The sequence below is a fragment of the Aegilops tauschii genome, chromosome 7 (genome assembly GCF_002575655.3).
Source record: "Aegilops tauschii subsp. strangulata cultivar AL8/78 chromosome 7, Aet v6.0, whole genome shotgun sequence".
Lineage (NCBI taxonomy): Eukaryota > Viridiplantae > Streptophyta > Magnoliopsida > Poales > Poaceae > Aegilops > Aegilops tauschii.
In genome coordinates, this window is record NC_053041.3 from 119,905,064 (window position 1) to 119,918,977 (window position 13,914).

At 43.3% G+C, this 13,914-nt stretch overlaps 1 pseudogene; it reads left to right on the forward strand.

Annotated features, from left to right (window-relative positions):
- The first annotated feature begins 556 nt into the window (after window positions 1-556).
- Window positions 557-1,966, forward strand: LOC109752748 (bark storage protein B-like; annotated as a pseudogene).
- The last annotated feature ends 11,948 nt before the right edge of the window (window positions 1,967-13,914 follow it).

Below are 13,914 nucleotides of genomic sequence, written 5' to 3' on the forward strand. Positions count from 1 at the left end.
CGCGCGTGGTGGTCGGAGGCGGTCTGCCCGCTGCTGGGAAGAGACAGCGTCGAAGCCGAGCGCAGCATCCTACCACCTAGAGAAGTGTGGCAAGGCTTGATCGTGTCTGACGAGATGGCAATTGTCGACTACGCGCTCTTCCTCTTAAGAAACTATGATGGCTTTTGTCGTGGAGCAACGAATGGTTTGGAGTTCAATCGCCCTTTGTTTGAGAAAGTTGTTCTGATTTGATCCAAAGTGTTCAATTCCCGGTGTCTCCTATTCTCAAGCTAAGATAGCCTCTCATTTTTCTATCTTTTTTTGCATTTTTGCTGTTAAAGAGTATAGGAGAAAGTCAGCTATGTGGTGTGAAACTCACAAATCATGAAGAGAACCGTTCACAACGATGATTGCGTATATATATGATGTACATAAATCGTAAGGCATGTATGGTGTGGTTGGTGAAATTATTTATAGTAGTCGATTTTATGAGATGTTTTTTACATAACGTAACCAATGATGCCTTCTCTTTTAAGTTTAGTCAAGACTGCTCATCTAGTTCTCTCTTGGTTCATTAATGTACTTTGACAAGCGCCCCGCCAAGAGAGCTTGCACCACAGATGGGAATGGAGGTATATTCCGCGCAGAGCTTGAGAAGAGAGGTGAAGATGCAGTGGAAGATATGCGGGTGAGCACGCCTGGCAGGTCAGAGTGCACGGACGCAACATGCCAGCTGGCGGGAATGGGGAGGCCGAGAAAATTATCCCACCCACCTACACACTTTACATATATGAAAATATGTGCATATTTAAACTGTGGTATACACTAAACAAAGGAATCACACTAGTAAAACATAAACACGTCTGGACTCGACGCAGAAGATTTTTTATAAGAAGCACCATGCTTCATTACAATGTAGTAGAAGATATATTTCAACCATCTCATACTTCGACCTCACAACTTCACAAGAGCTCTATTATTCTGATTTTACCTTTTTTTAGAAGTTAAAATTATAGAAAGAATCATTTACAGAACTAACATTTGGACAATTTAGCGTCCTGAATGCAGGAGAGAACATGCTAGGGTCTCTGAAATACAAAAAGGAGGAGCTATACTCAGTTGGTAAGCCTATGGAAGAAGTTTTTGGTTACAGTAGACTTGGCATGGTTCAAAATAGCACAAGGAATTAAGGTGAGAGATACTCTGTATTTAACAGTATAGCAAGTACATGCTTATGCCGAAAACTTGTACTAATTGTAAAAATATTGTCGGTCGACCTTGAAGGATGTAATGACACTTTCTGCTTACCAAAAACCTCAGAAGTCATTCATGTGCTAAAATGAGCGTCAGACAACATATTTCTAAACAATGCCGAATACCAGAAGTTCCTTTTCAAAAAATTCGGGGTGTCAACAATAGATGAGGAAAGTGCAGCTGTGGTGATGGTGGGTTTCATATCTAATCTCTCATAGTATTTGCTTACACATCTGCCAACATTTGCGCTGCAGCATTTCGGTTCAATCATAAAATTTAATATATCACCACAATTAAGAGAACTTGCTAACGATTCCAACAGACAACTGTGTCTCCTGGCATACCTGTCATTGTGTTCCGTGGACTATCTGATCTAGCTGGAGTAGAGCCAACAAGGTAATCAATAAGCCTGATGAACCTCGCATCTATTAATACACTCAAAGTGGTAGTGGAGTTCATCTCTACAATTAGCAGGCAAAAGTCAATGCCATCAGCAGCAAGTTCTAATATCTGAACCCAAAAAAGATGCCATGTCCATCGATCACATCTGAAAGAAAAAAGTAGTTGGAACTAAATTAAGAGTGAGAAGGGACCCTTAGATTTAAAGTACACCAGCTTTCCAATAGAAGAATTAAGTGTTCAATGTATACTCAATTATAAACATGCCTATGTCGATCCATTTTATTTTGAGATATTCCAGGAACAAACTGGGGCATGAAAGCATCATACAGAAAAACACGGAATGTTGTTACAGCCCTTCATTTCCATTACAGAATACAAGATGTTGTTACATACTCATCTCACAATTCTCAAATACAGAAAATGGTAAAACAAAGGTGCTTTATTCAGTTATGAACAGTTTGATCTCATCATGTGCACTACCTAATCCCAAACGAGAATAAAATAGCAGTATTTTCTATGGCGAATAGTTTCCATGTGCACTACTTTAAGGTAGAAACATCACAATCTTTAAATGTGTTACAATACCATAGTAAATGGACTCAGATCTATAGTACTCACAAGAGATGTGTGGTAGTACTTCACAATCTTAAACATGGAGTATCGATACAAAAATAAGCTGCTACACCTGTAACAAAGTGTGATACAAGCGCATTCAGACTTCATCAGCGGCTTAAAAGTCTGATCATCAAGAATAGATGTGTGTCGTTGATAAAACTCAGTAACTACCTTAATATATGTTCCAATTAGTGAAGTTCACCTGATAGTGTGATAGTCTAATCTTATTATCTTATTTGTATATTCACTGTGTGAAGTTGTATCATCTCGAAATCCATATTCGGACTGCTTTCAACACTCACTACCAAAAAAAGACACATCCGTGACATTTTGGGCCGAATGAAATTTTTTCTGTCATGCTTATGACACTTTCATGACGATAATTGTGACAAAACCCGGTATCATCATAGATGTGGTGGGCTCCTATTTCTATGACAAAAAATCATGACAGAAAATGGGCTTTTCGTCCTGGGCGGGCTGGAGACGCAGCTGCATAACATTCTTTGGGCCGTCCATGACGGAAAAACCCGTGGTAGAAGCGAGGGCGAGGAAAATATCGGGGAGTTCCCGGTTACGGTGGGTGGTTGGGGGCCGAGCAATGCGTGTTTCTCTCATACACTTACGCGAGTGGGTGCGAGGCGTTGGTCTTTAATTGAACCCGAGCGAGGCGTTTGCCTACTGAACCCGAGCGATTGCACTGTAGGCTACGTGTTACTGAACCCGAGCGATCGATTGATGGCTGTTAACTTAACCCGATCGAGCGATTCCTTCGCTACTGCTGCTAACTGAAGCCGATCGAACCTGTTGCCTCTTGATGAATAGTGAGCGTTGTTGGGGGTTTGGATGAACAATTCCCGGTGGGGGTTGGATGAACAGGAACCCGTGGTAGTAGAGGCCGTTGCCGCTGGATGAACAGTACCCCGTTCGATCGAGCCGGTGGAGGGCTTGATGAACAGGACCCCGTGGAGGGCTGGATGAACAGGACGACCCCGTGGAGGGCTGGTTGAACAGTAGTCGGTGGAGGGATGGATGAACAGTAGCCCGTGGAGGGGTGGTTGAACAGGACCCCGTGGAGAGGGCTAGTTGAAGAGTAACCGGTGGAGGAGCGTGATACGTCTCCAACGTATCTATAATTTTTTATTGTTCCATGCTATATTATATTCTGTTTTGGATGTTTAATGGGCTTTATTATACACTTCTACATTATTTTTGGGACTAACCTATTAACCGGAGGCCCAGCCCAGAATTGCTTGCTGTTTTTTGCCTATTTCAGAGTTTTGCAGAAAAAGAATATCAAACGGAGTCCAAACGAACGTGATCCGGGGGACTTAGACCCTACGTCAAGACATCAACCAGGAGGGCACGAGGTAGGGGGCGCGCCTACCCCCCCCCCCCCCCCCGGCCCGCCCAGGCGCGCCCTCCATCCTCGTGGGCCCCACGTTGCTCCACCGACATACTTCTTCCTCCTGTATATACCTACGTACCCCCAAACTACCAGATACGGAGCCAAAAACCTAATTCCACCGCCGCAACCTTCTGTACCCGTGAGATCCCATCTTGGGGCCTTTTCCGGAGCTCCGCCGGAGAGGGCGTCGATCACGGAGGGCTTCAACATCAACACTGTCGCCTCTCCGATGATGTGTGAGTAGTTTACTTTAGACCTTCGGGTCCATAGTTATTAGCTAGATGGCTTCTTCTTTCTTTTTGGATCTCAATACAATGTTCTCCCCCTCTCTTGTGGAGATCTATTCGATGTAATCTTCTTTGCAGTGTGTTTGTTGAGACCGATGAATTGTGGGTTTATGATCAAGTTTATCTATGAACAATATTTGAATCTTCTCTGAATTCTTTTATGTATGATTGGTTATCTTTGCAAGTCTCTTCTAATTATCAGTTTGGTGTGGCCTACTAGATTGATCTTTCTTGCAATGGGAGAAGTGCTTAGCTTTGGGTTCAATCTTGCGGTGTCCTTTCCGAGTGACAGTAGGGGCAGCAAGGCATGTATTGTATTGTTGCCATCGAGGATAACAAGATGGGGTTTATATCATATTGCATGAGTTTATCCCTCTACATCATGTCATCTTACTTAAAGCGTTACTCTGTTCTTTTGAACTTAATACTCTAGATGCATGCTAGATAGCGGTCGATGTGTGGAGTAATATTAGTAGATGCAGGCAGGAGTCGGTCTACTTGTCGCGGACGTGATGCCTATATACATGATCATACCTAGATATTCTCATAACTATGCTCAATTCTATCAATTGCTCAACAGTAATTTGTTCACCCACCGTAATACTTATGCTCTCGAGAGAAGCCACTAGTGAAACATATGGCCCCGGGGTCTATCTTCCATCATATTAATCTTCCAACACTTAGCTATTTTTATTGCCTTTTATTTTACTTTGCATCTTGATCATAAAAATACCAAAAATATTATCTTATCATATCTATCAGATCTCACTCTCGTAAGGGACCGTCAAGGGATTGACAACCCCTTTATTGCGTTGGTTGCGAGGATTTATTTGTTTGTGTAGGTGCGAGGGACTCGTGCGTGGCCTCCTACTGGATTGATACCTTGGTTCTCAAAAACTGAGGGAAATACTTACGCTGCTTTAGTGCATCACCCTTTCCTTTTCAAGGGAAAACCAACAAAGTGCTCAAGTGGTAGCAAGAAGGATTTCTGGCGCCGTTGCCGGGGACTCTACGCAAAAGTCAACATACCAAGTACCCATCACAAACCCTTATCTCCCGCATTACATTATTTGCCATTTGCCTCTCGTTTTCCTCTCCCCCACTTCACCCTTGTCGTTTTATTCGCCCTCTCTTTTCCGTTCGCCTCTTTGCTTGCTTGTCGTTATGGCTAGTCCTTTATCTACTCCTCTGTCCCCGGAGTTTGAAGTCCTTCACTTCAAACAAAAGCAAGGAGAAAATTTAAAAGATGCTTGGTATAGATTGATAGAATCATATCACGGCTGCACTATAGAGGGAGATTTCAAGGTCTTACTTCGTAATTTTTATGTTGGGCTAACCTTATCCCATAGACAACTCCTTGATTTTGCCGCCAAGGGGAATTTTATTGAAATTGATCCTAGTTTTGCTTATGAAATTATAGAGGGGATAGTAGGAGTACTTCCCCCACCAAAGGGATTAACTCTCACTCATGAGGGAACCCAAATCTTAGAAAAATTAGGCGAATTGCAAAAATGTCTTGAACCCCTTAAAAATGTTGGAGGGAACCTCAATCGTATGAATACTTTGATTACACTTTGCAATAAACGGCTGGATGCCCTAGATCTAAGAATCTCTGAGTATGAAGGGAAACATAAGGAACCTCCCGGATTCGAGCATAACTCCATTAAAAAGATAAATACCAAAGATGGCAATACCTAGATCTTGCTTTTATGCCTAGCTAGGGGCGTTAAACGATAGCGCTTGTTGGGAGGCAACCCAATTTTATTTTTATTTTTTTGCTTTTTGCTTCTGTTTAGAAATAAATATTTGATCTAGCCTCTGTTTATATGTGTTTTTATGTTTTAATTAGTGTTTGTGCCAAGTTTAACCTATAGGATCTTCTTGGATGATAGTTATTTGATCTTGCTGAAAATTCCAGAAACTTTCTGTTCACGAAAATAATTATTAAAAATCACCAGAACGTGATAAAATATTGATTCCAATTGCTTCTGATCAATAAACAAATTGTCTAGGTCGTCCCATTTTGGCTGAATTTTTGGAGTTCCATAAGTTTGCGTTAGTTACAGATTACTACAGACTGTTCTATTTTTCGTGTGTTGTTTGCTTATTTTGATGAATCTATGGCTAGTAAAATAGTTTATAAACCATAGAGAAGTTGGAATACAGTAGGTTTAACACCAATATAAATAAAGAATTAGTTCATTACAGTACCTTGAAGTGGTGTTTTGTTTTCTTTCGCTGACGGAGCTCACGAGATTTTCTGCTAAGTTTTGTGTTGTGAAGTTTTCATGTTTTGGGTGAAAGATTTGATGGATTATGGAACAAGGAGTGGCAAGAGCCTAATCTTGGGGATGCCCATGGCACCCCAAGATAATCTAAGGACACCTAAAAGCCAAAGCTTGGGGATGCCCCGGAAGGCATCCCCTCTTTCGTCTACTTTCATTGGTAACTTTACTTGGAGCTATATTTTTATTCACCACATGATATGTGTTTTGCTTGGAGCGTCTTGTATTATTTGAGTATTTATTTGTTAGTTTGCCACAATCATCCTTGCTGTACACACCTTTTGAGAGAGTCACACTTGATTCGGAAATTGTTAGAATACTCTATGTGCTTCACTTATATCTTTTGAGCTATATAGTTTTCCTCTAGTGCTTCACTTATATCTTTTAGAGCACGGTGGTGGATTTGTTTTATAGAAACTATTGATCTCTCACGCTTCACTTATATTATTTTGAGAGTCTTAAAATAACATGGCAATTTGCTTTGATTAATATCATGAGAAATTTGATGCTTGATAATTGATTTGAGATATAAAGGTGGTAATATCATAGTTGTGCTAGTTGAGTAATTGTGGAATTGAAAAATACATGTGTTGGAGTTTGTGATTCCCGTAGCATGCACGTATGGTGAACTGTTATGTAACAAAGTCGGAGCATGAGGTATTTATTGGTTGTCATCCTTTGTGTGGCGGTCGGGATCGCGTGATGGTTAACTCCTACCAACCCTTCCCCTAGGAGCATGCGTAGTAGTACTTTGCTTCGAGGGCTAATAAATTTTTGCAATAAGTATACGAGTTCTTTATGACTAATGTCAGTCCATGGATTATACGCACACTTACCTTTCCATAATTTTCTAGCATCTTCGGTACCGTGCATTGCCCTTTCTCACCTTGAGAGTTGGTGCAAACTTCGCCGGTGCGTCCAAACCCCGTGATATGATACGCTCTATCACACATAAACCTCCTTATATCTTTCTCAAAACATCCACCATATCTATCTATTATGGCATTTCCATAGCCATTCCGAGATATATTGCCATGCAACTTTCCATCGTTTCGTTTATCATGACACGCTCCATCATTGTCATATTGCTTTGCATGATCACATAGTTGACATTGTATTTGTGGCAAAGCCACCATTCATAATTCTTTCATACATGTCACTCTTGATTCATTGCATATCCCGGTACACCGCCGGAGGCATTCACATAGAGTCATATTTTGTTCTAAGTATTGAGTTGTAATTCATGAGTTGTAAGTAAATAAAAGTGTGATGATCATCATTATTAGAGCATTGTCCCAAGTGAGGAAAGGATGATGGAGACTATGATTCCCCCACAAGTCGGGATGAGACTCCGGACTAAATAAAATAATAAAAAAGAGGACATAAAAAAAGGGGAAAAGGCCCCCAAAAAATGAGAGAAAAAGAGAGAAGGGGCAATGTTACTATCCTTTTACCACACTTGTGCTTCAAAGTAGCACCGTGATCTTCATAATAGAGAGTCTCTCATTTTGTCACTTTCATATACTAGTGGGAAATTTCATTATAGAACTTGGCTTGTATATTCCAATGATGGGCTTCCTCAAATGCCCGAGGTCTTCGTGAGCAAGCAAGTTGGATGCACACCCACTTAGTTTCTTTTGTTTGAGCTTTCATACACTTATAGCTCTAGTGCATCCGTTGCATGGCAATCCCTACTCCTTGCATTAACATCAATTGATGGGCATCTCCATAGCCCGTTGATTAGCCTCGTTGATGTGAGACTTTCTCTTTTTTTGTCTTCCCACATAACCCCTATCATTATACCTTATTCCACCATAGTGCTATATCCATGGCTTGCGCTCATGTATTGCGTAAAAGTTGAAAAGGCTGAAGCGCGTTAAAAAGTATGAACCGTTTGCTTGGCTAAAACCGGGGTTGTACATGATATGAATATTTTGTGTGGGGAAGATGGAGCATAGCCAGACTATATGATTTTGTAGGGATAACTTGCTTTGGCTATGTTATTTTGATAAGACATAATTGCTTGGTTAGCATGCTTGAAGTATTATTGTTTTTATGTCAACATTAAACTTTTATCTTGAATCATATCAAATCTGAACATTCGTGCCACAATAAGAAGAATTACATTGAAATTATGCTAAGTAGCATTCCACATTAAAAATTCTGTTTTTATCATTTACCTACTCGAGGACGAGCAGGAATTAAGCTTGGGGATGCTTGATACGTCTCCAACGTATCTATAATTTTTTATTGTTCCATACTATATTATATTCTATTTTGAATGTTTAATGGGCTTTATTATACACTTTTATATTATTTTTGGGACTAACCTATTAACCGGAGGCCCAGCCCAGAATTGATATTTTTGCCTATTTCAGAGTTTCGCGGAAAAAGAATATCAAACGGAGTCCAAACGGGATGAAACCTTCGGGAACGTGATTTCGGAACGAACGTGATCCAGAGGACTTGGACCCTACGTCAAGACATCAACCAGGAGGGCACGAGGTAGGGGGCGCGCCTACCCCCCCCCCCCAGACGCGCCATCCACCCTCGTGTGCCCCACGTTGCTCCACCGACGTACTTCTTCCTCCTATATATAACTACGTACCCCCAAACTACCAGATACGGAGCCAAAAACCTAATTCCACCGCCGCAACCTTCTGTACCCGTGAGATCCCATCTTGGGGCCTTTTTCGGAGCTCCGCCGGAGAGGGCATCGATCACGGAGGGCTTCTACATCAACACCATAGCCTCTCCGATGTTGTGTGAGTAGTTTACTTCAGACCTTCGGGTCCATAGTTATTAGCTACATGGCTACTTCTCTCTTTTTGGATCTCAATACAATATTCTCCCCCTCTCTTGTGGAGATCTATTCGATGTAATCTTCTTTTGCGGTGTGTTTGTTGAGACCGATGAATTGTGGGTTTATGATCAAGTTTATCTATGAACTATATTTGAATCTTCTCTGAATTCTTTTATGTATGATTGGTTATCTTTGCAAGTCTCTTTGAATTATCAGTTTGGTTTGGCCTACTAGATTGATCTTGCTTGCAATGGGAGAAGTGCTTAGCTTTGGGTTCAATCTTGCGGTGTCCTTTCCCAGTAACAGTAGGGCAGCAAGGCACGTATTGTATTGTTGCCGTCGAGGATAACAAGATGGGGTTTATATCATATTGCATGAGTTTATCCCTCTACATCATGTCATCTTACTTAAAGCGTTACTCTGTTCTTTTGAACTTAATACTCTAGATGCATGCTGGATAGCGGTCGATGTGTGGAGTAATTGTAGTAGATGCAGGCAGCAGTCAGTCTACTTGTCGCGGACGTGATGCCTATATACATGATCATACCTAGATATTCTCATAACTCTTCTCAATTCTATCAATTGCTCAACAGTAATTTGTTCACCCACCGTAATACTTATGCTCTCGAGAGAAGCCACTAGTGAAACCTATGGCCCCCGGGTCTATCTTCCATCATATTAATCTTCCAACACTTAGCTATTTTTATTGCCTTTTATTTTACTTTGCATCTTTATCATAAAAATACCAAAAATATTATCTTATCATATCTATCAGATCTCACTCTCGTAAGTGACCGTGAAGGGATTGACAACCCCTTTATTGTGTTGGTTGCGAGGATTTATTTGTTTGTGTAGGTGCGAGGGACTCGTGTGTGGCCTCCTACTGGATTGATACCTTGGTTCTCAAAAACTGAGGGAAATACTTACGCTGCTTTACTGCATTACCCTTTCCTCTTCAAGGGAAAACCAACGCAGTGCTCAAGAGGTAGCAGAGCGCGCGGTGGAGGCTGGATGAACTAGAGCCCGTGGATGAACAGTCGTAGGTGGAGGCTGGAGGAGGTCGACGGTAGATGAACAGTAGCCCGTGGAGGCTGGAGGAGGTCGACAGTGGAGATGAACAGTATCTTGTGGAGTCCCGTTTTGCGGTACGCCACACCCCTCCCAATGAACAGGACCCCCGTTTCGACCGTAGCGCTCCAACACAAGTCCGTTTCCTCTGTTTCGCGGTACGCCACACCCCTCCCGATCAACAGGACCCCGTTTTAACCGTAGGAGGTCCAAGAGAAGTCCGTGTCCTACAATTTGCGGTATGCCAGACCCTTCCCAATGAACAGGATCCCGTTTCGACCGTGGCCAGTAGAAAACAAGGTTGTTTCCTTCGTTCTGCGGTACGCCGGGCCTTGTTTCCATCGGCTGTTCCGTCCAAGCCGGTTGGCTCCCAATGAACAGCACGCGTTCTGTTGCCTCCCGATGAACACGATGCATTCCGTTGCCTCCCCATGAACACGACGATGACGTAGTTTCTCCGTTCTGACCCAGCCATTTACACGAGCCCTGGCCGTACGTATGCGCGAGTAGGCGTTCGAGACCCCGCCTGTATGTACATACGTGGCATATTTTTGGCGTGTGGGTGTATGTACGTGTACACGGTTTAGACGGGACAGCCTGAACTGCTACGTGGGGGGCTCTACTATGACATGTGCCGCTACTTACTCGGCCACGGTTCATACTTGCAGAGAGACCGATCGACGAGCGACAAGACAGACAACGGTACATACGCTTCGACCGGGTGGGTCCCAGCTGTCAGGGAGGATAAGGACGCACTTCTTTTGCGTGCGAAGATATAGCTGCTGGGTCGCAGCTGTCAGGGGGATATTTTTTTACCCATAATAAGGACGCACTTCCTTGCGTGCAAAGATGTAGCTGGTGGGTCCCAGCAATCAGGGGGAGAAAACATTATTTTTTAGGGTAAAAAGGATGCAGTTGCATGCATGCGTCCATGGGCGTGGTGCGTCCCCACTGTCAGCCTCTCACGTACAGTCATCTTCCGATGACTCTCGTTTGTTGACCATGTTGACCACACCGTGCCGAGCGCACGAAGGCCGGTTGACGACGGCGAGGCCCCAGACTGGAACGTCCCGGAGATGGGAAAGACGCGGCAGTGGAGTCGCAGTTGGAGAGGAGTGAGAAACTTGACTGGTTCGGGTGCGGGGTGGGCCTACACTTGGCAGAGAATAACAGGAGGTGCGGAGTGGAGGGATGGCCTGGCCATCGGCGGGGTAGCGTTTCGCTGCAAGGCGCGCAAAACAACGCCGCTGGACGCCGGAGGCTGGAGCAGGCGGTCCCGGCAGCGCTGGGGGAAGAAGACGAGAGATTGAACAAGAATGCCGGCCGTTGGATGTAAATCCAATGCCTTGCTTAGCTTCGACCTACTGGCCCACATGTCAGCCAGTCCATTTGTTTTTTTAGTCCATTTGGTGGGCTGGGTGAAACAATGATGTAGCATCTATGCAGCCCGTTTATATATATGGTAGACTTTAAAGTCCATTTGCATTTTTCTCGAAATTCGCGGACTTGCTGGGCTGGGTGAAAATATCATGTTGGGCTGGACGGAGAAATGTTATAAAAACATAAACACATGATTGCACGTCTATTATTGCATTGGTTAGTAAAATTTTTGCAAGCTTATGTACGCAATCACTAGGAGTTAATTTGCCAAGTTATATATAAACAATTATTATTATTATTTTATAAGAACTTTCAATTTACGAAATAAAATATCATTTTAATTTGACGAGTTAAAAGGACGTGGGGTATTATTATTTTTTAGGCTAGACGTGGGACAGTTGAGTTGGTTATAGGGAAAAGTACCGGGAGAAAACTCAGTTTACATCGAAAAAGTAAGTGGGAGAAAATTCAGATATAAGATTAATGAAAATAAAAAATAAAGAAAGTGAGAAGGTCTATAAAATAGTTGGACGAACAACAGGTTTAACGGAAACTTATGTTGTTTCTATTGAATATACTAGCACAAATGCTCGTGCATTGCAACAGGAGAACTAAACCTTTGCATGACAATGCATGGTCAGACGGAGTCTCCCGATTGATGTGGCATTGCCAAGCTCCCATTGTGGCCGCCGTAGATGCTAGTGCAGCTGGGTATCCTTCATAGTTTTAAATAGCACGTTAAGCCTCTTAGCGACGGACCACTTCGAAAAACTATAGCATGCTATAGCGCTTTATTTTAAAAATTTGTTCATGTGTTTGGACCAAAATTTCTTAGCGCAAGGCATCCTCTAAACGATATAGTGTGCAGGCAGATGCTGTGTGGTAGCTGCGCCGTCGCGAAAGTCCATGCTAGACGATTGAGCACGGACTGCTAGCTTTGCCGTAACATGATGTGTCAAACAATTTATTTTCTCTGAGCGTGATCTTGCTGATCGACATGGACGCGCTTGAGCTGACAACATGGCCTTCAGCCCAGCAGCAGGTTAGGGTTGCAACGGTTTCAGAGACACTATTTCATCTCTATCCGCTGCCACTCCTTGAGTCTTGTCCTCCATTTATCTTTTTTGCATTGTGCTCTTTTTCTGTGACGCTGCAAGCTGAAGAGCTGCTCGGGGAGGTTGGCACCGGAGACGCATTGCAGCTGAACCCGTTGCTACAAGGGAGCTCGTCGTCCATGAATGGCGTTGCAGCGTCTCGAAGGTAGGGTGGCGGCAAGACTTACGTCGATCTAGGGTTTCGGGCTCGATGCACGTACGGGTTGTTCGAGTTAAAGTGCATCGATGCATGTGTAGGCGCCTCGGCTCAAACCAGTTGTACATAAGGACTCATGGTCCGGACTGGATTGTGCAACGTATGGTTTTCTATCTCGATGCATGCATATGTGGATTTTTTTTTTAGGGGATGCATGCATATGTGGATATGCGGGCTCCCAAAACCACGAACCAGGCAGAATCTTCTAAGCCCACTAAAATTACAACCTGAAGACCACGTACACGCTGTGTTCGCACGTAGTTCAGCTTCCGTACGCTTTGACATACCAAAAAAGCCTATATAAAAAGACGGACGGAAATTTGGGCTATATAAAAATATTACTATGGACCAAACCAAACCAAGAATATCTATTCCCTTTAATAGTAGGTATAGATATGTAATAAAATAAGATATAAATATAGGTTCAGTTTTGTATTCTTATAGAAAAATATAACTGAGCTGTGCGTCGTCTTGAAAAAACAAACATAACTTGGGCTGCTGATATTATATACAAGCTAGGTTGGGAGGCCCAGAGGCCGCTTGATACCTGCTGGATCCAAAAAATGTTGAAACATGTCATGAGCTGCCCATGTTAAACAACAAAACCTAGGCCATGGACCTAGTGGGCCCAGGACTATCAGCCTCTCAACGAACAGTTGTCTCCCGATTCCTTTTGTTTTGCTGACCATGTTGGGAACGACAGACGGTGGCGCCGCGGCGAGAACCAAGGCGGAGGACGACGTCGAGACCTCGGACCGAACGAACCGGAGCAGGGGAAGACACAGGCGGAGGGGAGTACGAGGGTTGACTTGTTCAGGTGCAGGTGGGCCGGTGGAGCTGCCGCCGCCGGACAATATGTGGGAGTAGAGGGATGGCCTGGCCAACGCCATAGGCTATGATGGCCAGCCGCTGTATAGGAAGAGGACAAAAGATTGAACAAAATAAAGAAATACAAATGGATAGGTGGTTGGTCCCATATGTCTGTGTACGAGACTTGCTGGGTCCACCTGAGAAGGGGAATATGTTGGGAGGGAGGAATGAGATTCAAAGCACGGCAGCCGAGTGAACTAGTTTTTTTTTTGAAACGGACGAGTGAACTAGTTACATACATAAGCAAATAGCCAC